Raw genomic sequence first — 24,779 nt, 5'->3', positions numbered from 1 at the left:
ATTGCAATGATACTTTTGCAATTTGGCCTGACGTGTTTGCAGAGGAAAACTAATATTTTATTTTAAGTAAATGCAAAATAAATTTGAAAATGAGGAATATCATTAGAAACACATGAAAAGAAATGTTTGAATGTGGAATTCATGAACGATATACACAAAAAATAATAAAAACGTCTTTAGAGATAGAATAAATCTTAAGGTATCCAAATGCTAGGTTGATAACATTATCATTTTATATGTATAACAACAGTCTTACTCTCTCTTAAAGATAACTAATAGCACTCACTCACAGGCGCTGAAATCTTGACATAATTTTGATCCTGATATCAGAAATTTTTATTTTTTATTTTTAATGATTAAAATAAATATTAACAACATGGACATGGTAAACAAACGTCTTATTTATTGAATAAAAAGCATATAAAAACCAAAAAAAAGTCAAGCAACCAGAAAATACCCCGAAATTTTGACGACTCAAAATTAGCAAACAGCAACGCATAAACCTGATTGTTCCTCCAAAGTAGCTGCTGTTTTCCGGGAAACCAGCTTTTGTAATTGGTTGTCGATGATGTCATTACCTGTTAATGCCATATACCACCAACTTTCTAACCAAAAGCCATCATTTAAGTATATATATATCCATTGTCATAAAGTCGTAAATTCCATATAGAATATCTTCAAATAGATTACAATTAGTAAAATGCTCTTTCAGTGCTAATGATTTTATATTTTTCTTCATGGAATGGTTGACAGTTTTTGGTTTTCTCAGCTAGAACAGCTAGAGTAAGCGGTAAAAAACTACATTAATTTTTCCAAATTAAAGAGATAAAATCTAATTCTATTGTCTATTTTTTTTTTGCATTAAATTATACACCATTTTAAGTTAATTTTCAAATAAACGGTGAAAAGCAATATTTTGGTAGGATTTAGAGAAGCGCCGAAAATCGCCGAAAAATCTCTGAAATAGAATTCGCAGAAATGGCTAAATTGCAGGAAGGTGGAGTCTGCATTAATCACGAAAAAGACTAGTTGGTTACTTTACTAGTTCAGAAATACGGAGAAAATTTAGGTAATTTGCCTAGACGAACATTCCATTGCATCTCCAGTGATTTGGTACTTCTAATACCTACAGGATGTATGCCCAAACACACTATATAACTGAATATTTGTCCATATCAAAGCGTACCTTCTTTTGTATAATTGGCACCTGCCACTATGTGATGACGTAAGCAGCTACGGTGGAGGGAAGTCCAACGACTCCATTCATCACTCATAGTAAACAAAACCATTCGCGCCTCGGAGGCATGTTACTTGAGCGTTTGATGTTTGCTGTCAATCACTGATTATATTTCTTCCTTCCTGCTGTTTTATCGTCTTTCTGTTTGCCGAACTATTGCTCTATCACACGCAGACACAGAAATATAGTCTTTAATATATTTTTTATATATATATATATATATATTAATATATATATATATAGAGATATATTATATATATATATATATATATCTATATATATATTATGTATATTTATGTATATATATATATATATATATATATATATATATATATATATCCATATATATATATATATCAATCTATATATATATAATATATATATATATATAATAAATATCAATCTATTAAATAACATTATCTTATGGAAAGTATTCCTGTTACTCTATGCAATTTAGACTCTTCAACGTTATTATTAATTACATATAATTTTTAAAGCAGAAACTCTATTCACTTGACCTTGTTATTAAAATATTACCTTCAGTTTGTATTAAGGTTAATGGGACCCCTAAATGTTGCTATCTGCATAGTAATGATTATATTACTAAGCCTGAAACATATGAGATCAAATAAATAAGGAGAAGAGCCTATGAACAATTTGTTTTAAAAAATGACATGATTTTGATCAGGATTCTCTATTCTTTCCATCTTTATTTTTAATTTCAAGGATTAAAATAAATATTAACAGAATAATCATGGTGAACGTCTTATTTATTGCATATACTGCCTATAAAAACAAAATCAAGCAATCAGAAAATACCTGAAATTTTGACGATTCTGAAAAATTAGCAAACAGCAACGCATAAGTCTGATTGTTCCTCCACAGTAGCTGCTGTTTTGGCGGGAAACCTGCTGTCCTGTGATTGCTTGTCAATGACGTCATTAACTAGTTATTGATGACGTCATTACCTGTTAATGCCATATACCACCAACTTTCTAACCAAAAACCACCATTTAAGCATATATATCTCTCTTTTATGTATATATCCATTGTCACAATGTCGTAAATTCTATATAGAAAATCTTCAAACAGATTTTGATATGAAACTGCTCTTTCAGTTCTAATTATTCGATATCTTTCTTCATGGAAGGGTTAACAGTTTTTGTTTTTTTAACGAGAACAAGCAGAGGAAAAGGTAAAAAACTACATTATATCTTCTCCCAATTAAAGAACAAAAATCTAATTTTATTGCCTAATTTCATTGTAATAGATTATACATCATTTTAAATTAATTTTTCGAGAAACGAGCGACAATAAACATTGAAAAGCAATATTTTTGTAGGAATTAGAATTCGCTGAAGTGGCTACAATGCAGTAAGGTGGAGTCTGTAGTGGTCACGAAAAAGTCTAGTTGGTTACTTTCCTGGTTGAGAAAGACGGAAATATTTTAGGTCTGTGGTCTAATTGAATATTCCATGATATGTCCAATGATTTGATACTTCTAATGCCTACGGTATAGATGCCCACACACACTATATAACTGAATATTTTGCCATATCAATGCGTACCTTCTTTTTCATAACTGGCACCTGCCACTACATAATGACGTAAGCAGCGACGGTCGAGTGAGATCCAACGACTCCATTCATGAATTTGAGACGTCATCACTCATAGTAAACAAAACCATTCGCGCCAGTTTTGGATAACGTCATTACCTGCCATGCCATTTGCCACTAATTTTCTAACTCTAAACCTCCATTTATTTAATTAAACATGTCTCAGATCTGTTTTTATCTGTTATTGCAAGGTCATAAATTCTGTATAAAAGATTTTCGAATTAATTTGAAATAGGGGAATGCTCTTAAAGAGCTGGTTTTTTATATTCTCCTTAATCAAAGAGATGCCAGTTTTTTTTTCCTTGCTTTTCTTATCCAAGGATTCTAAAGTATTCGCAAACAAAAATTGCTTTAATTTTCAGCACAATTAAAGTAGTAAAATCCAGTTTTATTCTTCAGTGGTTACATATAAGACTATATACCATTTTAAAATAAACTTGTGTTTAATGAACAGCAATTAACATTGAAAAACTAACGTTTTGGTGACAATTAGAGATTACCCGAATGGCTTAAGTCAGTAAAAAGACTCGTCAGTTACTTTCACCGTTAAGAATACAGAGAATATTACGTATAGTCTCAGTTTACATATATCATGAAACCACCAATGATTCCGTAATTTTAATAGCTTCCAGGATGAAGGACCAGGCACCACTAAAATGAATATTTGACCGAATTGAAATTACGTCCCTTTTGTATAGGTGGTACCTGGGAACTCTCTCATAATGTGAACACCAAGTGGGAGGCGGTTCTGCTTCCTTCATCCTGGTATCATCAAGATGACGAAATTATGTACTCAGACTCTGTTCGTAATATTTCCTGTATTTTTCTGCTATAAAAGTAACCAACTAGTATTTTTACTGACTTAGGTAGACGCCACTTTCCTCCATTGTAATCATTTTGATAATTTATAATTCTTACCAAAACGTTAATTTTTCAACGTTAGTTGCTGTTTATTAACCACAAAATTTGTTTTAAATGGTATATAATCTTATGTGAAACCACTGAAGAATAAACGAGATTTAACAGCTTTAATTATGTTGAAAATTAAAGATTTTTTTGTGCGAATTAGTACTCTAGAATCCTTGGATAAGAAATGCCAAAAATTAAAGAAAAATAAACTGGCACCTGTTCGATGAAGGAAAATATCGTAAAAATAGCTCTTTAAGAGCATTCCCTCATTTCAAATCCATTCGAAAATCTTTTGTACCCAATTCATGATCTTGTAACAATAGATAAAAACTGATCTGAGAAATGTGTAGTTAAATAAATGGCGGTTTAGAGTTAGAAAGTTAGTGGCAAATGGTATTGTAGATAATGACGTCATCAAAAACTAGTTAATGACATCATTGACATCCAATCACATGACAGCAAGAGCTTGTGAGGGACACAGGCCCATGAGTTGCTGTTGGATATTTCTGCATAACCGTCGGAAATTGAGTGAGATTTCTTTCTGCTTTATGCATGGAAAAAAATATATCTAAAGAATATGAATTCCTCCATAACTGCATTCCTCCTGAAATTTAAGAATAAAAGAGCTGAGGAATCATGTCGATCTTTCTTTTAGTATGTGAGTAGGTTTGTGTTTCAGTATCATTATTGCTATTATTTTTGAGAGAAGGACATAGATTTCTATGTGAAATCTTTATTTTATCAAACTGATAAAAGAATGCTCCAATATTTTCATGCCAAGTGACTTCCACATTGCAATGTATGTATAATTATGATCTACCAGTGTTCGTAAACTTTCTAATGGTTTTGTTTATCATGAGTGATGGCGTTGTAAATTTATGAATGGAGTAGTGGAACCTCCCTCCATCGTCGCTGCTTACGTCATTATATATTGGCCATGTGCCAGTTATTCCAGAAAATGTGCGCTTTAATTTGGCCAAATATTCAGTAATACAGCGATTCTTGGCATCCATCCTGAGGGTAATAGAAGTATCAAATCATTGGACACATAGAATGTGCAATTAGGACGCATACCTGAAATATTTCCGTATTTCTTAACCAGGAAAGTGACCAACTAGTCTTTTTCGTTACTAACGCAGACTCCACCCTTCTGTATTATAGCCACTTCAGCGAATTCTAATTCCTACAAAAATGTTGCTTTTCAACGTTTATTGTCGCTCATTTCTCGAAAAAAGTTATTTGAAAATATGTATGATCTAATGCCAAGAAATTAGGCAATAAAATCAGATTATTAATCTTAAATGGGAAAAGTAATATTATAGTTTTTTTCTTCTTTCTCTAGCTGTTCTCGGTGAGAAAACCAAAAACTGTCAAACCTTCCATGAAGAAAAATATCGAATAATTAGCACTGAATGAGCATTTTATTAATTGTAATCTATTTGAAGATGTTCTATATAGACTATACGACTTTGTTACAATGGTTATATACACAAATGAGAGACATATTTACTTAAATGGTGGTCTTTGGTTAGAGAGTTGGTGGTATATGGCATCAACAGGTAATGGGGTCCTCGATAATTACTTAATGGCATCATTGACAACCATTCACAGGAAAGCAGGTTTCCCGCCAAAACAGCAGCTACTGTGGAGGAACAATCAGGTTTATGCGTTGCTGCTTGCTAATTTTCCAGATTCGTCAAATTCGAGGTATTTCTGGTTTTTTCTTTTGCTTGATTTTTTGCTTTTTTTATAAGCTGTATATGCAATAAATAAGACGTTCACCAAAGGCATTTTGTTGATATTTATTTTAATCCTTCACTTATTATTCTTTTATTTCGTATGTTTCAGGCATGGTAGTATAATCATCACTACGTAGATAGCAAACTTTTGGGTAATACCTTAATTACAGATTCAAGTAAATAGTGTCTGTATTAAATATAAGATGTTATTAATAATTAATGATAACGTTTAAAAGTCTAAGTTCTTCAATAGAAATACGAACTCTTATATATATATATATATATATATATATATATATATATATATATATATATATATATATATATATATATATATATTTATAAAAATATATTCTAAGCAATCTTTTATATATATATATATATATATATATATATATATATTCTAAGCAATCTTTTATATATATATATATATATATATATATATATATATATATATATATATATATATATATATAACACTATATTTCTGTGATTCTGCGTGTGATAGAGCAATTGTCAGCAGAAAAAAGGGCAATAAAACAACGGGAAGGGAGAAATATACTCAATAGTAGAGAGCAAACATCAAATGCTCGAGGCGCGAATGATTTTGTTTACTATGAGTGATGATGTCTCAAATTCATGAATGGAGTTGTAGTACTTCCCCCCTCCGTAGCTGCTTACGTCATCATATAGTGGCCAGGTGCCAGTTATGCAAACGAAGGTACGCTTTAATATGGCCAAACATTCAGTTATATAATGTGTTTGGGCATCCATTCTGTAGGTATTAGTAGTACCAAATCACTGGAGATGTCAAGGAATTTGCATTTAGGCCGCATACCTAAAATTTTTCCGTATTTCTGAACTAGGAAAGTAACCAACTAGTCTTTAAAGTAACTAATGCAGACTCCACCTTCCTGCATTATGGCCACTTCAGCGAATTCTAACTCCTACCAAAATGTTGCTTTTCAACGTTTACTGTTGCTCATTTTACGAAAAATTTATTTGAAATTGTGTATAATCTGATACAAAGAAATTAGGCCATAAAATCAGATTTTTTTCTTTTATTAGAAAAAAAATAATGTAGTTTTTTATTTCTTTCTCTGGCTGTTCTCACCGAGAAAACCAAAAACAGTTAACCCTTCCTTGAAGAAAAATATTGAATAATTCGCACTGAAAGAGCATTTCCTTAATTAAAATATATTTGAAGGTATTCTATAGAGAATTTATGGCTTTGTGACAATGGATATATATACAACCCGAGAGATATGTTTACTTAAATGGTGGCTTTTGGTTAGAAAGTTGCTGGCATATGGCATTAACAGGTAATGACGTCATTGATAACTAGTAACGTCATAGACAACCAATCACAGGACAGCAGGTTTCCCGCCAAAACAGCAGCTACTTTGTAGGAACAACCAGACTTATGCGTTGCTGTTTGCTAACTTTCCAGATTCGTCAAATTCAAGATATTTTCTGATTTTTTTGCTTTTGACTTGATTTTTGGTTTTTATATGCTGTATATGCAAAAAATAATACGTTGACCATAAGTATTTTGTTGATATTTATTTTCATCTTTAAAAACAAAAAAAAATCGAGAGCATCGTGAGTCAGGTTCAAAATCATATAAATTTTTTAAAACAAATTATTCTACTTATTATTTATTCTTTTACTTCAAATGTTTCAGGCATAGTAGTATAATCATCACTAGGCAGATAGCAAAACTTTGGGAGTCCAATGAACCATAATACAAACTGAAGGTAATATTTTCATTACAATGTCAAGAAAATAGTTTTTCTGCTTTAGAAATTAAATGTAATTATAACATAGAAAGCTATAAATTTCATTGCATAACAGGAATACTTCCATATAATAAAACATGTTCTTTTGATAGTTTAGTACTATAGTATATATATATATATATATATATATATATTATATCTATATATATATATATATAGATATATAATATCATATATATATATATATATATATATATAATATATATATATATATATATATATATATATATATATATATATATATAATGGTATGAATGTATATATACATATATAGAGGTGTATCGGATGTCTGAAAATTTGATTTGCGGATGCGGATGCGGATGCGGATATCAACTTTTTAAAATTTGTGGATGCGGATGCGGACGCGGACACATATATCAAAAAATGAAAAATGCGGATGCAAATGCAGATATTTGATGGCCATACCCTTGTGGATGCGGATGCAGATGCGGATTATATATATATATATATATATATATATATATATATATATATATATATATATATATATTTAGGGGGAGGGTAATGGGGTTAAAAGTTATTAGAAATATTACAGGATATATATAATTTGCATAAATTTGAAGAAAGAGAATAGATACATAATATTTGCTGAATTGGTTGAACAAAACTGATACTGTACTTATGTGCTTATCTGCTGTATGCTTCCATATGAACGTAAAAAGTACAAACAGTACATAAAAAGTACAAGCAGTACACAAACGTTTGTCGTTGTTTTGGCAAAAGGTTATTTCATACTCACTGCATAAGAGTGACAAAACTCAAAGCCAATCTTTGCTTTCAGAGAGAGAGAGAGAGAGAGAGAGAGAGAGAGAGAGAGAGAGAGAGAGGGAGAGAGAGATTTCCAAATAAACACAATACCTTTATGATCAACAACTGCTATGAGTGACATGATGAAGTTGCTAAAACAAAATGCTATAAAACAGGTATACTGTAACTGAGTTAATTATATCTTGTAATGTGCATCATGTATTCTGAATAAGTAAATGAAAAAGCCAAATTTAGAAAAACGACCTCTAAAGTTACCTACAATGTATGAGTATATGGATTATGGACTATTGAACACTGAGTAGGGGGTGACATCCGCATATCCGCATTCTCCAACTGCGGATGCGGATGCGGATGCGGATGTTGCATGTGCTGCCAATGAGGATGTGGATGTGGATGCAGATGTTGAAAACTTGTCAATACGGATGTGAATGCGGATGCGGAGTTTCTAAAAAATTCGGATAATCTGCGGATGAGGATGCGGATGCGGATATCCAATACACCTCTAATACATAATATGTATATATAAATATACATATATACAGACATACATACATACATACATACATATATATATATATATATATATATATATATATATATATATATATATATATATATATATCAATTGTTTGCGAAACAGAAGGACAATAAAGTAGTAAGAAGGAAGAAATATAATAAATAATAGACAGCAAACATCAAACGCTCCGAGGCGCGAATGGTTTTGTTTACAATGAGTGATGACGTCACAAATTCATGAATGAAGTCGTAGTGACCTCACCCCACCGTCGCTGCTTACGTCATCATATAGGGGCAGTTGCTAGTCTTGCAAAGAAGCTACGCTTTAATATGGACAAACATTCAGTTATATAGTGTTTGGACATCCATCCTGTAGGTATTAGAAGTACCATATCATCGGAGATGTCATGGAATGTGCAATTAGGACGCATACCTAAAATTTTCCGTATTTCTCAACTATGAAAGTAACCAACTAGGCTTTTTCGTTTCTAACGCAGACTCCACCTTCCTACATTGCAGCCACTCCAGAGAATTCTAATTGCTACCAAAATATTGCTTTTCAACGTTTATTGTTGCTCGTTTCACGAAAAAGTTACTTAAAATTATATAATTTAAGTCAAAGAAATTGGGCAATAAAAATAGATTTTTGTTCTTTAACTGGGAAAAGATATAATGTAGTTTTTTACACCTTACTCTGGCTGTTCTCGCTGAGAAAAACAAAAACTGTTAACCCTTCCATGAAGAAAAATGTTGAATAATGAACACTGAAAGTGCATTTTATTAATTGTAATCTATTTGCAGATATTCTATATAGAATCTACGACTTTGTGACAATGGATATATACACAAACGAGAGATATATATTTACTTAAATGGTGGTTTTTGGTTAGAAAGTTGGTGGTATATGGCATTAACAGGTAATGATATCATCTATAACTAGATAATGATGTCATCGACGACCAATCACAGGAAAGCAGGTTTCCACACCAAAACAGCAGCAACTGTGGAGGAACAACCAGGTTTATGCGTTGCTGTTTGCTAATTTTCCAGAATCGTTAAAATTTCGGGTATTTTCTGGTTTTGTTTTTTTTGTTTGATTTTTTGTTTTTAAGACGCTCAACACGACCATTTTGTTGATATTTATTTTAATCCTTATAAATGAAAAATAAAGATAAATAAATATCGAGGTAATCTCTATCAACATTAAGATTTCAGTGCAAGTGAGTGAGTGCTATTTATTTCTTCTTTAAGAGAGAGTAAGAATGTTATGTATATAAAATAATAACAATTTTATTATTAATCTAGCATTTAGATACCTTAAGATTTTTCTTCTCTAAATCTGTTGATGGAAAGAGTCTTTTTTTATTAATTGCAAATCATTAATTCTCCATTCAAACATCCCTTTTCATATATCTCAAATGAGCTCCCTTCATTTTCAAATTTATTTTCCTATTCCTCTATTATTTAAAAAAATATGAGTTTTGCCCTTCAAACACTTCAGGCCAAATTGCATAGGTATCATTGCCTAATGGAGATATGAAAGAAATACAATTCACTATAAACCTGGGACTTACTATATACTGAATTGAAATAGGGTAAATAATAATAAATATACAGTATGTGTAATAAATACATTATTGAATTACATAATCTGTAAATAAAAACCCATGACCTGAGGTCATGGCATTAGGAGGGTCCTACGTGACCAATGCAGATCTAGATTACGCTATGCGCTGTCTGCAGTAGCCTGGTTTAAATCTGTTACATTGTCATCGTTTTGCATTACTGATAACTTTGCACAACAACTTCCATGGGAAGCGGTTGACCTGTTAACCTACGCCGGAAACTTGTAACTTCCGAGCCGGCGGACTACGTATGTTTTTATATGAATCGCTGAGATAGCTAATGTTCCGCTATCGACGTGATGCTTTAGAATGGCAGTTCCGTGCCAGCATTCAAACATATCGGTCTCCCGACCGAACTGCATCTCTTAGTATAGAGTTACAGAATAAAGTTGTTATACCTTTTTTCAACTTATCTGTTTGAATCCTCTCCTTTAGTTTAAGAAGAACCACTCTACTAAGATATCACATAGGAGATGGAAGGAACCAGAAATACTTACGAATGACAGTCGTAAGGAGAAACAAAAAGTCTTTCGCAAAAGCGAAGAGACTAAGATATGTACACTTTTAAATATTTTTATTAATTAGAAATAACATTCATATAATCAAATAAAACAATATTGTTAAGCATGTTTCTCCTTAACAGTGTATCAAGCCTTTAAATATTATTTATCCTATATATATATATATATATATATATATATATATATATTATATATATATATATATATATATATAAATGGATAAGGATTTCCAGTCAATAATAACAAAAAAATAACAATATACAGGAAAGATAAAAGTAATTAAGAACGAATTGAAAGCTCGTGTAACAGCACTTCCCACGTCGGGAATGCTTTTTTTATCTACGTACGATGACGTCATCGACCGCAGTTATGAATGGGGAAGCTTAAGAATCTCCACCCCTTGCTGATGACGTAATGATAGAGTTGCCTGGTGTCAGTGACCTAATAAAACCAGATTTATATCTCGATAATTATTTACTTTAAGGCTGTGTGGTCTGGCACCGTATTACCTGTTAAAGGTGTGAGAGTCATTGGAAGTAATAATGATATAACATTCCGCCTCCATACGGATTATTCTCGTATTTCTCAATCTGGAGGGAAACCAAATAGCCTTTCTCGTTACTAATGCAGACGTTACTCTACTCCATTTTTGCCACTCGGTGAACTCTAATTCTTGCTAAACGTCGGTTTTGCGTCGATAATTGTTGTTCTTATCTCACAAAATGTATTCAAATGCCCCTCAAATCTGCAAAGAAAATATAAAAAAATGAAATTTGATTTTATTGCTTTCATTGGGTAAACAGAATTAAATTGTTTTTCGTATTACTCTTTACAACCCTAAAAGCTAAACTGGCAACTATTCACCGAAGCATAATATCGAATAATTAGCAATTAAAGTTTATGTCGTCAATTCCGATCTATTTGAAAATGTGTAAAATAGAATTTAAGACACTCTAACAATCAACATATTCCCAAAGAAGAGAAATGTTCAAATAAACGACAGCTAAATGATAGCATGATGGTAGTATGTGGCAGGAGTAGTTAATGACGTCATCGATACCTAGTTAATAACGTCATCGACAACCAATCACAGGACAGAGGTTTTCCTGCCAAAACAGCAGCTACTCTGTGTTTTTTATTGTGTCACCACACGCACACGGATATATATTATAATATTATAATATATATTATAATATACTATATATATATATATTAATATATATATATTGTAAGGGTATTAAGCACCTCTTGTATTGTTTTCTTGTCTCGGACGATCGAAACGGTTTGTTTCGGGGTTGTTTTCCCCGTGAGGGTCGTTTACCTTTTGTTTATTGGTAGAAGAGGTGGAGGTAAGGTAACGTCCGACAGCCCGTGTCTGACTGCTTCAGTCAGTAAGATACAGAGACCTGAGAAGGTTATAAGCAGTATGGGGGTTCCTTGCAGTCACGGTTGGATTCCGGAATGGCTATTTGGTTACGACTCAGGACCTGCAGGGTTAAGAACGAGCATCAAGATGTTCAGCAGAGCCAGTTTTGTCTGGGTTAGCAGCTTCGTCTGTGTTATGTTGAGGACCACGGCTTTAGAGTTGCAGCTTCGTCTGTGTTCTCCTGAAGGGCAGTTTCGTCTGCGTTGTGTGTGCAGCTTCGTCTGTGCTCTCCTGAAGGGCAGCTTCGTCTGTGTTGTGTGTACAGCTTCGGCTGGGTGAATTTCTTCAGGAGGTATTCATAGTGGGTCCTCAGGTGTTATCTCTGCAAGTTGCCACGCTTTCCTGGGTGTTGAGTGTCCTGTAGCATTTAATGCATAAGGCTTTAGTGCCTTAGGTTTTCCCCAATGTTTTGATATTAATGCTTAAGGTAATTATGAAATTGAAACTGTGTATTTATGGCGTAATTTGTTAACCCTGCTTTTGATTTTTATGGTACATTATTAATTTGTTTCTATAGTTGTAACCATATGTTTTCTTGCTAACTATTTGCTAACTGCTCGTATTAAGGTTACTGTATTAATTATGGCATTTTACAGATCCTGTATGTAAAGTAATTATTTTTCCCCCTACTTACATGGAACTTTTATTTTTGGTTATTTGATGTACTGACTCATTCATTTTGTTAAAGATTTTTATGCTGATTGTTCGATATTTGCCTTTTTGATATTTGCCTTTTCTGATAATTTTCAGATTAAATGTGGTTATTTTTGCTTAATGGTTTTTGCTTTGCCACTGATGCCTTTCTGTAAATATTGAATTCAAACAATTGTACATTTTATATATAATAATAAATTAGTCTTAAGGTCTCTGTTTCGTATTACTTGTTTCGTCCTCCTTTGACTGTCTCAATTGCTGCCAGATTTTCAGTCCTGATAAATTTTTTTTCATTTATTTTTTCATATTTTTTTTTTTTTAGAACCTGATTAACCCAACAGTGGTTCATAACATTTGGCGACCTTGCCAGGATCAGTTCTGTATGGTTTGGCTGTTTTGCGGCGACATTGGAGGAGAGAGTAATTTACAGGATAAAAAAAAAAAATATTCATTTTTTTTTTCTTTAGGGTGATGAGGTGTAAGGGTATTAAGCACCTCTTGTATTGTTTTCTTGTCTCGGACGATCGAAACGGTTGTTTCGGGTTGTTTCCCCGTGAGGGTCGTTTTACCTTTTGTTTATTGGTAGAAGAGGTGGAGGTAAGGTAACGTCCGACAGCCCGTGTCTGACTGCTTCAGTCAGTAAGATACAGAGACCTGAGAAGGTTATAAGCAGTATGGGGGTTCCTTGCAGTCACGGTTGGATTCCGGAATGGCTATTTGGTTACGACTCAGGACCTGCAGGGTTAAGAACGAGCATCAAGATGTTCAGCAGAGCCAGTTTTGTCTGGGTTAGCAGCTTCGTCTGTGTTATGTTGAGGACCACGGCTTTAGAGTTGCAGCTTCGTCTGTGTTCTCCTGAAGGGCAGTTTCGTCTGCGTTGTGTGTGCAGCTTCGTCTGTGCTCTCCTGAAGGGCAGCTTCGTCTGTGTTGTGTGTACAGCTTCGGCTGGGTGAATTTCTTCAGGAGTATTCATAGTGGGTCCTCAGGTGTTATCTCTGCAAGTTGCCACGCTTTCCTGGGTGTTGAGTGTCCTGTAGCATTTAATGCATAAGGCTTTAGTGCCTTAGGTTTTCCCCAATGTTTTGATATTAATGCTTAAGGTAATTATGAAATTGAAACTGTGTATTTATGGTGTAATTTGTTAACCCTGCTTTGATTTTTATGGTACATTATTAATTTGTTTCTATAGTTGTAACCATATGTTTTCTTGCTAACTATTTGCTAACTGCTCGTATTAAGGTTACTGTATTAATTATGGCATTTTACAGATCCTGTATGTAAAGTAATTATTTTCCCCCTACTTACATGGAACTTTTATTTTTGGTTATTTGATGTACTGACTCATTCATTTTGTTAAAGATTTTTATGCTGATTGTTCGATATTTGCCTTTTTGATATTTGCCTTTTCTGATAATTTTCAGATTAAATGTGGTTATTTTTGCTTAATGGTTTTTGCTTTGCCACTGATGCCTTTCTGTAAATATTGAATTCAAACAATTTTACATTTTATATATAATAAATTAGTCTTAAGGTCTCTGTTTCGTATTACTTGTTTCGTCCTCCTTTGACTGTCTCAATTGCTGCCAGATTTTCAGTCCTGATAAATTTTTTTTCATTTATTTTTTCATATTTTTTTTTTTAGAACCTGATTAACCCAACAGTGGTTCATAACATTTGGCGACCTTGCCAGGATCAGTTCTGTATGGTTTGGCTGTTTTGCGGCGACATTGGAGGAGAGAGTAATTCAGGAGTATATTATATTCATTTTTTTTTTCTTTAGGGTGATGAGGTGTAAGGGTATTAAGCACCTCTTGTATTGTTTTCTTGTCTCGGACGATCGAAACGGTTGTTTCGGGTTGTTTCCCCGTGAGGGTCGTTTTACCTTTTGTTTATTGGTAGAAGAGGTGGAGGTAAGGTAACGTCCGACAGCCCGTGTCTGACTGCTTCAGTCAGTAAGATACAGAGACCTGAGAAGGTTATAGCAGTATGGGGGTTCCTTGCAGTCACGGTTGGATTCCGGAATGGCTATTTGGTTACGACTCAGGACCTGCAGGGTTAAGAACGAGCATCAAGATGTTCAGCAGAGCCAGTTTTGTCTGGGTTAGCAGCTTCGTCTGTGTTATGTTGAGGACCACGGCTTTAGAGTTGCAGCTTCGTCTGTGTTCTCCTGAAGGGCAGTTTCGTCTGCGTTGTGTGTGCAGCTTCGTCTGTGCTCTCCTGAAGGGCAGCTTCGTCTGTGTTGTGTGTACAGCTTCGGCTGGGTGAATTTCTTCAGGAGGTATTCATAGTGGGTCCTCAGGTGTTATCTCTGCAAGTTGCCACGCTTTCCTGGGTGTTGAGTGTCCTGTAGCATTTAATGCATAAGGCTTTAGTGCCTTAGGTTTTCCCCAATGTTTTGATATTAATGCTTAAGGTAATTATGAAATTGAAACTGTGTATTTATGGCGTAATTTGTTAACCCTGCTTTTGATTTTTATGGTACATTATTAATTTGTTTCTATAGTTGTAACCATATGTTTTCTTGCTAACTATTTGCTAACTGCTCGTATTAAGGTTACTGTATTAATTATGGCATTTTACAGATCCTGTATGTAAAGTAATTATTTTTCCCCCTACTTACATGGAACTTTTATTTTTGGTTATTTGATGTACTGACTCATTCATTTTGTTAAAGATTTTTATGCTGATTGTTCGATATTTGCCTTTTTGATATTTGCCTTTTCTGATAATTTTCAGATTAAATGTGGTTATTTTTGCTTAATGGTTTTTGCTTTGCCACTGATGCCTTTCTGTAAATATTGAATTCAAACAATTTTACATTTTATATATAATAAATTAGTCTTAAGGTCTCTGTTTCGTATTACTTGTTTCGTCCTCCTTTGACTGTCTCAATTGCTGCCAGATTTTCAGTCCTGATAAATTTTTTTTCATTTATTTTTTCATATTTTTTTTTTTTAGAACCTGATTAACCCAACAGTGGTTCATAACAATATATATATATATATATATATATATATATATATATATATATATATATATATATATATATATATATAGTCAACCAATAAGACGTTCACCATGACAATTTTGTTGACATTTATTTCGATGCTTAAAAATAAAAATGAAAATCGAGAGAATAATCTCGTACCAGGAGTATATATAAAATATTATTAAACTAGCATTCGGATACCTTAAGATTTCTTTTGTCTCTAAAGACTATTTATTAGTTGTAAATCGTTCACGAATACTCCATTCAAAAATTATTTTCATATATCTCAAATAAGCTCACTTATTTTCAAATTTACTTTCCCAATCCTTTAAAGAAATATCAGTTTCGCTCTTTAAACACGAAATGGAGAGATGGAAGAAATATAACTAACTCACTGTAAACCTGGGACTTATTTGTAACATAAGGGGAAATATGGTAAATGATAATAATTAAAAGAACAATATTTACATTTTAATATATTCTTATTAATTACAAATAACATTCACATGATCAAGTGAAATGATCGTGTAAAGCATGTTTGTGCCTAACAGTGTATCAAGCATTTAAATATTTATATATATATATATATATATATATATATATTATATATATATATATATATATATATATATATAATATATATATGAGATATTTGTCATTCATAGGTTACAATATTTTATCAAAAATATTTTATTCCATTTTACTTTTATTTTTTCTTATAACAGAAATCAAGGCTGGTAACTTCAACGAGGTATTGGTAGCTATCTTCTGGTATTTTTCCTTGGATACGGGTATTAGTTATCTTTGCACTTATACTGGGACTCCTTCAGGGCCTGTTTTATCTATATTAGGTATCCTTGTACTGCGACTAGGACTCCTTCAGGGGTTGATGTAGTCTACAGGGTCAAAACATGTAGACTACACCAGCCCTTGAAAGAGTCCCAGTGGCGAGTACAAGGATATTTAGTGCCCGGTATCCAAGAAAAAATACCAGAAGATAGCTACCAATATCCTGTTGAAGTTACCGGCCTTGATTTCTGTGTTATCTAGTAATATAAGATGAAATAAAAGTCAAATGGGATAAAATATTGTTGATAAAATATATTTTAACCTGTAAATGACAAATCTCCAATTTTATTTCCACTCAATAACCTAGCTGTGTCAGAAAAACGAATTATCAGAAGAATTTAAAAGACCCTGTTTAAGTCAAAGCTCCCATTATTTGCATCAAAACATGTATCAAAGGTCTGCTTCCTGCATTTTATTATTATTATTATTATTATTATTATTATTATTATTTATTATTATTATTATCATTATTATTATTATTATTATTATTGGGCACAATTTTCAGTGTCGAAAATGATAACAATGATTGCAGGTCCACAATAATATCGCATGTGAAGTATATAAAGTGTTAATGATAATAGCTTTCGAACCCTGCACCAGGTTCATCCTCAGCAAAGTGACTTTGCTGAGGATGAACCTGGTGCAGGGTTCGAAAGCTATTATCATTAAACACTTTATATACTTCACATGCGATATTATTGTGGACCTGCAATCATTATTATTATTATTATTATTATTATTATTATTATTATTATTATTATTATTATTATTATTATTATTATTATTATTATTATTATTATTAATAATAATAATAATAATAATAATATATACATGAATATATACATGAATAGATAACAATTATAAACTGATAACTAGCTGCCTTACGAAAATTTTCCTGTCAGATGTCTTCCTCACATCTTCACATGTCGTTTGCCCAGTTTAACAATTTACCATCAGTATTGCATATTCATCAATTGCTTACAAATAGGCTGCATTTTTTCCAGTTTTAAGGGAAAGTCCATTTGACTCCCCAATAAAACGCAAGGATATAACCTAATCGGGCCTTATTTTGCTCCCGTTCAATATGGCTGGTATGGAATCAATTATCCAAATGTGTCTATTTTCTCTGCAAATGGTCAATTGCTTGCCAATAAATTACATTCTTCTTAGTTTTAAGGAAAAGTAAAAAACATCCAAGTCTATAACTTTACCATTCAGGCCTTTTTTGTGCCCCATGCAATATGGCCGGATTGCAATCAATTGTCAGTTTTCAGTTTTAAGAAAATGTCGGAGCACAGAGAGCAAATAAAAACACAAATTCAGTACATTAGCTGTGAAAATAGAACCAAATAGAATCACAAACCTTTATAATAATAATAATAATAATAATAATAATAATAATAATAATAATAATAATAATAATAATAATAATAATAATAATAATAATAATAATTAACCATCTGATGTTCATGGACGACATCAAGCTGTATGGTAAGAGCATCAAGGAAATAGATACCCTAATCCAGACTATAAGGATTGTATCTGGGGACATCAGGATGGAGTTTGTAATTGAAAAATGTGCCTTAGTCAACATACAAAAGGGCAAAGTAACAAGGACTGAAGGGATAAAGTTCAGATGGAAGCAACATCAAAAACATAGATGAAACAAAACACATAGATGAGACAGGATACAAATACCTGGGAATAATGGAAGGAGGGGATATAAAACACCAAGAGATGAAGGACACGATCAGGAAAGAATATATGCAGAGACTCAAGTCAAAACTCAACACCGGATATATGATAAAAGCCATAAACACATGGGCAGTGCCAGTAATCAGATACAGTGCAGAAATAGTGGAATGGACGAAGGCAGAACTCCGCAACATAGACCAGAAAACTAGGAAACATATGACAATACAAAGCACTACACCCAAGAGCAAATACATAACACGACTATACATAACACGAAAGAACGGAGGGAGAGGACTACTAAGCATAGAGGACTGCGGGCACTGGGGCAATATCTGAAAACCAGTGAAGACGAGTGGCTCAAGAATGCATGGGAAGAAGGACTGATAAAAGTAGACGATTACCAAGAAATAAGAAATATATAGACAGGAGAATGACAAACAGAACAGAGGAATGGCACAACAAACCAATGCAATGGTTACAGAGGGGAGAGCTCAAGAAGGAAACTGAAGGAATGATAACAGCGGCACAAGATCAGGCCCTAAGAACCAGATATATCCAAAGAACGATATATGGAAATAACATCTCTCCCATATGTAGGAAGTGCAATACGAAAAATGAAACCATAAACCACATAGCAAGCGAATGTCCGGCACTTGCACAGAACCAGTACAAAAAGAGGCATTATTCAGCTGCAAAACCCCTCTACTGGAGCCTGGACAAGAAACACCAGCTACCTTACAGTAATAAGTGGTACGAGCACCAACCTGAAGGAGTGATAGAAATCGATCAGGCAAAGATCCTCTGGGACTATGGTATCAGAACAGATAGGGTGATACGTGCAAATAGACCAGACGTGAAGTTGATTGACAAAATCAAGAAGTATCACTCATTGATGTTGCAATACCATGGGACACCAGAGTTGAAGAGAAAGAAAAGGAAAAAATGGATAAGTATCAAGACCTGAAAATAGAAATAAGAAGGATATGGGATATGCCATAATCATCGGAACACTAGGCAAGATCCCAAGATCCCTGAAAAGGAATCTGGAAAAACTAGAGGCTGAAGTAGCTCCAGGACTCATGCAGAAGAGTGTGATCCTAGAAACGGCGCACATAGTAAGAAGAGTGATGGACTCCTAAGGAGGCAGGGTGCAACCCGGAGCCCCACACTATAAATAAATACCACCCAGTCGAATTGGAGGACTGTGATAAACCTAAAAAGAAAAAAGAAATAATAATAATAATAATAATAATAATAATAATAATAATAATAATAATAATAATAATAATAATAATAATAATAATAATAATAATAACTATTTTATGTTAAATTTCTTCAACATATTAAACTTACCAAATAGCTCGAAATATCAACACTGCATACTTTAGACATCTTTTGAATACTTTATAACATATTTCAGCATCTCAACGGTTCGAAGTGCCGTTATTTATCAAAGCTGCATCTCGGCAATTTCTCGCGTTATTTCCTTAGAAAGAATTGTTTGAACTGGACTTGCAGTGAATTTATGATTCCATGCAAAAGGGCAGCCATTTCAGGAAGTCTTCAAACAGAGACACTTAAAACCCAGGAGTCCTCGCTGGTGTTTAATGGTTGCCATGGAAACCAATGTTTACATCTAGTCACGGCTTCAACAAGGAGTCTGGAGTAAAGATTATAACAAACAAAAGTCTTTATCTATGATTATCTATAAAGACAGTTATAATACCTTTATAAATGCAGAAATAGATGTTTTTTTTATATTTTTTAAGTATTCAAATTAGTAAGGACAGAAAAAGCCAATGTAAAACACAGGAAATAAAAAGTAAATTAGAGATATCTTTTAGCAAAAATTGGCTATACTGCATCCTCATTCAAGCCTTGGTAAAAGGCGAACAGGTCACCCTTCAAATGGAATAAATACGAAGTAAAACGATATAGATAAGGACAATACTGACTTTTCTTTATTCCACAAGCAATGTTTTATATTTTACAGATATATGGACACCGTAAACACGATAAAAATCTCATGATCATTTCCAAGAATACCTTTGCAAATCCAATTACAGGTGACATATAATAAGAATCCCATTGTAGTACTATAATACTATAGTAAACAACAAAAGCAACAAATGAACGATGATATTGATGTCATCATTAGCAGCCAATCATATTCGAGAATTTTTCCCGCGAAAAGAGCGTTACTGATGAGGTTTCCTATGTCTTATGGGCTGCTGTTTGAGAACCTTCAAAACAGCAAATTTGATTGATTGATTGTCGTGGAAAATTTCCTAAAATTTTAAGGATTCCAAATGTAAGAATTACTTATTGTCTTTCATGCTTAAACCGTCATAACATTTAGTCGATTAATTTTTTATTTGGGTTGAAATTATTGGTTTTACTTTACTTGCTTCTCTGTAATATATATATATATATATATATATATATATATATATATAAATATATATATACTACATATATATACATATATATATCATAAGTACATGCACATATATATAATATATGTATATATACATATGTATATATATATATAATATATATATATATATATATATATATATATATATATATATATATATATTAAGCAAACATCTATCTTATGATACATTGTGAAGCAGTTTATATAGTTTTAATAAAAAAAAATCCCTTTCCAAGAGGAGTGCAATCCAAGAATCTGGTCCATAAAGTCTTGTGCTTTTTAAGAAAAGCAAAATATGTATATATATATATATATATATATATATATATATATATATATATATATATATATATATATATATATATATATATATTATAGATTTTATGTTATGGACCAGATTCTTTAATTGCACCCCTCTCAGAAAAGGATTTTTTAAAATTAAAATTATGTAAACTGCTTCACAATGCATCTTAACACAGATGTTTGCTTATATATATATATATATATATATATATATATCTATATATATATATATATATATATAATATATAATACTAACATATAACAGGTTCAGACAACAACCTGCCTCTAGTACTCTCTCTAATGTTGTTGATTTTTTTTTTTTTTTAATAAAAGTGACCTTACGCCCCGTAGTTCCTCGCCCGTGTGAGCAGATAGTAAATACAACCACCTCCGTCATTAGCTTTATTCATGATCGCATTTTCCCCTTCACTGAGTTGGGAAACATCTTTTCTTCCCTCGCAGCGGGAGCCAGATTTTTTTTCTCAATCAGTTTTTTGTATTGGGAATCCTGGGATATGGTTGTGAATTGTACATTTCAGAATGGAAGTAGCGTGTTTTTCAGCTGATTAACTAATGCTCTCTCTCTCTCTCTCTCTCTCTCTCTCTCTCTCTCTCTCTCTCTCTCTCTCTCTCTCTCTCTCTCTCTCTCTCCAACAACCTGACGAATTTCATGTGTAAAATCAATCTTTGTCTGTTTACTCTGAAGTATAAGCTGTAATAATAATAATAATAATAATAATAATAATAATAATAATAATAATAATAATAATAATAATGAGAGACTGAATTACCTTTACGTAAAAAGTAAATAATTTACTCACAGCTTCATTTACTTATATAGCAGCAGAAGGCTATTTATTTCTTCTGCCTTGTGAAGCCAGAGTTCCTCTTATAATAATCCAGGCACTTCTCCTCCTAAGGTTTTGACCTTTCAGGGCTCGAGTGTTCTTGTATCTGAAAACAAAAAGTTTTTAGTTATACTTTTAGGAAAGCAAAGTCTATATGTGTGTGTGTGTATTTGTGTGCGTGAGGTGCGTGTATTTTACGTAAGTTCACACCCAAAACTGCTGGACCCTATCTTGAAGTTCGTACCTTTTAAAACATTTACCAATAGTCAGAGGTATAGCGATAACATAGATTGTTTTATTCTTTCCCTAACTTACTCTGAACAACCTTTGATGTCAAGTCAAGTTTTAAATGAATTGGCCTTTCATTAATAATGTTTTCAGCTAGCTTTTCAGCTTTTTACGTCTTGATTAAATCATGAAAGTTTATTTCGATGCAATGACACCAATCTCTCTCTCTCTCTCTCTCTCTCTCTCTCTCTCTCTCTCTCTCTCTCTCTCTCTCTCTCTCAGTATTCTTGGGAATGAGTGGGAGGAATGACTATTCCTCCTTATAATAGGTAAAGTTGAGAGAGGAGACCATGGATGATGGGGTAGAATGACTTAGGCATATCAAGGAAGTTAGAGAAACAATACAGAAAGATGGAACCCGGATGATGGCAGAATGGGAGCAGTTAATTCAAACTGTATTTTTGGATCAAATATAATCACAGTGGTTAAGTAAAATTAGAGTGACAAGTATGGTAAAAGAAGAAAAAAAGCAAATCACGGTGACGATGTAATCCAGTTACATTGACAACGATTGGATTTAATTAATTGAAATTACAATTATTGATGAGTGCCGTTTCTCTATCCTGAGTCTCTGCTTAAGAGGAAATCACACATGGTATCTCCTAGTGTCTGCACAACTGCACACCAAAATTCGTTTCACTATACATAAAGGACCTACACATAAGAAAGTAGCTCTTGAAATAACCAGTTTATCGTGGGAAAGTAATTTGAAATTAAATTTAACGTAAATATAGTGAGAAATTCAGCAAGCCTTTACAAAGAACTAGCTTCGTGTAATTACGGTAATTTCGTAAAGGAAAAGTAGTAACTATGCAAAGAATTAATCTAAATAGCGTAGGAAAATTTCCCAGACAGAGCGAAATACAGCGGGCTCAAGTTGAAAGGAATTTATATATATATATACGAGTATATCCTACTGCAGGTATAAACCGTTGGAATATATGTATCATCAAATGCCTCATCAAAGTTCTCTCATTTAAATGCCACAAACAATGCTCTGGGACGTCCGTCTTAAAAACCAAGAGTTTTTGTTGTTTATTCGTTATGAAATTTGAAACAAAACCTGTTTCGTGAAGCCTCATATCGTAAAACGTCGTTAATATAAACATTCGTGAAGCCACTTGCATTGCCAAGTCTTCTTATACTCCTGATCTTCTGTTACTTTTATGACAACACGCGTTTTATTTTCACTTCAAATCTCCTCGTCTTAGATTTTTACGTCACTCTTCTGCTACAGCAATTCTAAATAGCATCGTTTCTAGTGCCCAACCTTTGCTGAAGCGATGCATTACAATTAACTGGTATTTATCAATCCAGTTTCACTGGTGGCTTACTAAGTTTTAATCTCTAGCAGTTCATAAGAGGAAGTTTTTATCATATTCTTCTTGCAACATGTCTTAACAATCTCCTTGCTAGTCTAGACATTAACAATACATTGATATTCCAAGACATCAAAGATACTGGTGTAGTATTTTCTGCTTCCTACCGGTTAAAGCATTCACGACCTTCAGCACTTTCGAATCTCAGTAAGGGACATACCAATTTCGACTGTTCCTTTCAATGAGGCAGATTTAGCCCCGTTTTGGGCACCTACACTGACCTTTTCATTTACTTCCTTAACTCAGCCTTCCTCCACCCCCAAAACCTACCCCACCCCTCACCTTCCCTTGGTATTCGGAACTGGCAATGCAAGGATTGTCCTGTTTGCCAAAGTTGCGACAGCGGAGAGAGTAATAGGGACACCTAACCTGACGAAGGCTGTCAGTTCTTGGTGCCTAGCGTAGCCTACTCAAGGTTTTTTGGACATGGGATTTCGTTGGTATTCCCATTTTTAATCTTGGCCTATATTTCGGCGATTGTATCACATTCTCCATCCCGTCCCCTCCTCGAATACAATCACACAAACACGCACACACACACACACACACACACACACGCACATGAGAAACTTAAGTCTTGCACTCTTTACAGATAGGTTTTTATGTGTGTGTGTGCTTGCGTGTGCTTGTCTGTTGAGTGTAGAAAGTCATAGTTTCCTATCCGAATTCACCTCTTTAAATGCCAGGAATCAATTCAGCGCCGAAAGAAAATAAAACACATTACCTGCTCATTAAGCCAATGATAGTTTCCCACAGCGACGGAAAACAAAAAACTGGTCTGTTTCTTAAATGAAAACAGGTCTTCGCGTTGCACTTTGCACTTGCTTCAAAAACGTACACTTTTGACCACAGGCTATACTTTTCACCGAGTTTGCTTCTCGGGTTCACGCTATCTCGCTCGCAAAAACTTGCTCGTATGAGCGAGTATAATCTCCTTGTCATGAGTTGCCAGTTTTGCCTTTACGACCGAGGAAGCGACTTGTTACTTATGTGGGAGGAGGAAACTGGGTTCTGTGGATGAACATTGGAAGGTAATTTTCTTGACGGGAAATTACAAAAAAAAAAAAAAAAAAAAAAAAAAAAAAAAAAATCAAGCCAAAAGATAAGAGCATATTTCCAATTTTCTTTTTACTTTTGCTAAGTGAATTCTGCAGTTCATA

General features: G+C 33.1%; 1 long non-coding RNA gene across 1 annotated transcript; it reads right to left on the bottom strand.

Annotated features, from left to right (window-relative positions):
• Positions 1-11,054: 11,054 nt before the first annotated feature.
• Positions 11,055-24,521, bottom strand: LOC135211571 (uncharacterized). Its single transcript, XR_010313667.1, has 3 exons — positions 24,344-24,521; positions 21,926-22,058; positions 11,055-11,496 (listed from the first exon to the last, which is right to left on the bottom strand). It is a non-coding gene; the product is annotated as an uncharacterized LOC135211571 (long non-coding RNA).
• Between the last annotated feature and the right edge of the window lie 258 nt (positions 24,522-24,779).

The sequence above is a fragment of the Macrobrachium nipponense genome, chromosome 4, assembly GCF_015104395.2.
Source record: "Macrobrachium nipponense isolate FS-2020 chromosome 4, ASM1510439v2, whole genome shotgun sequence".
Taxonomy (NCBI): domain Eukaryota; kingdom Metazoa; phylum Arthropoda; class Malacostraca; order Decapoda; family Palaemonidae; genus Macrobrachium; species Macrobrachium nipponense.
The sequence above is the reverse complement of the archived record's forward strand: the minus strand, read 5'-3'. Positions and strand labels throughout refer to the sequence as shown.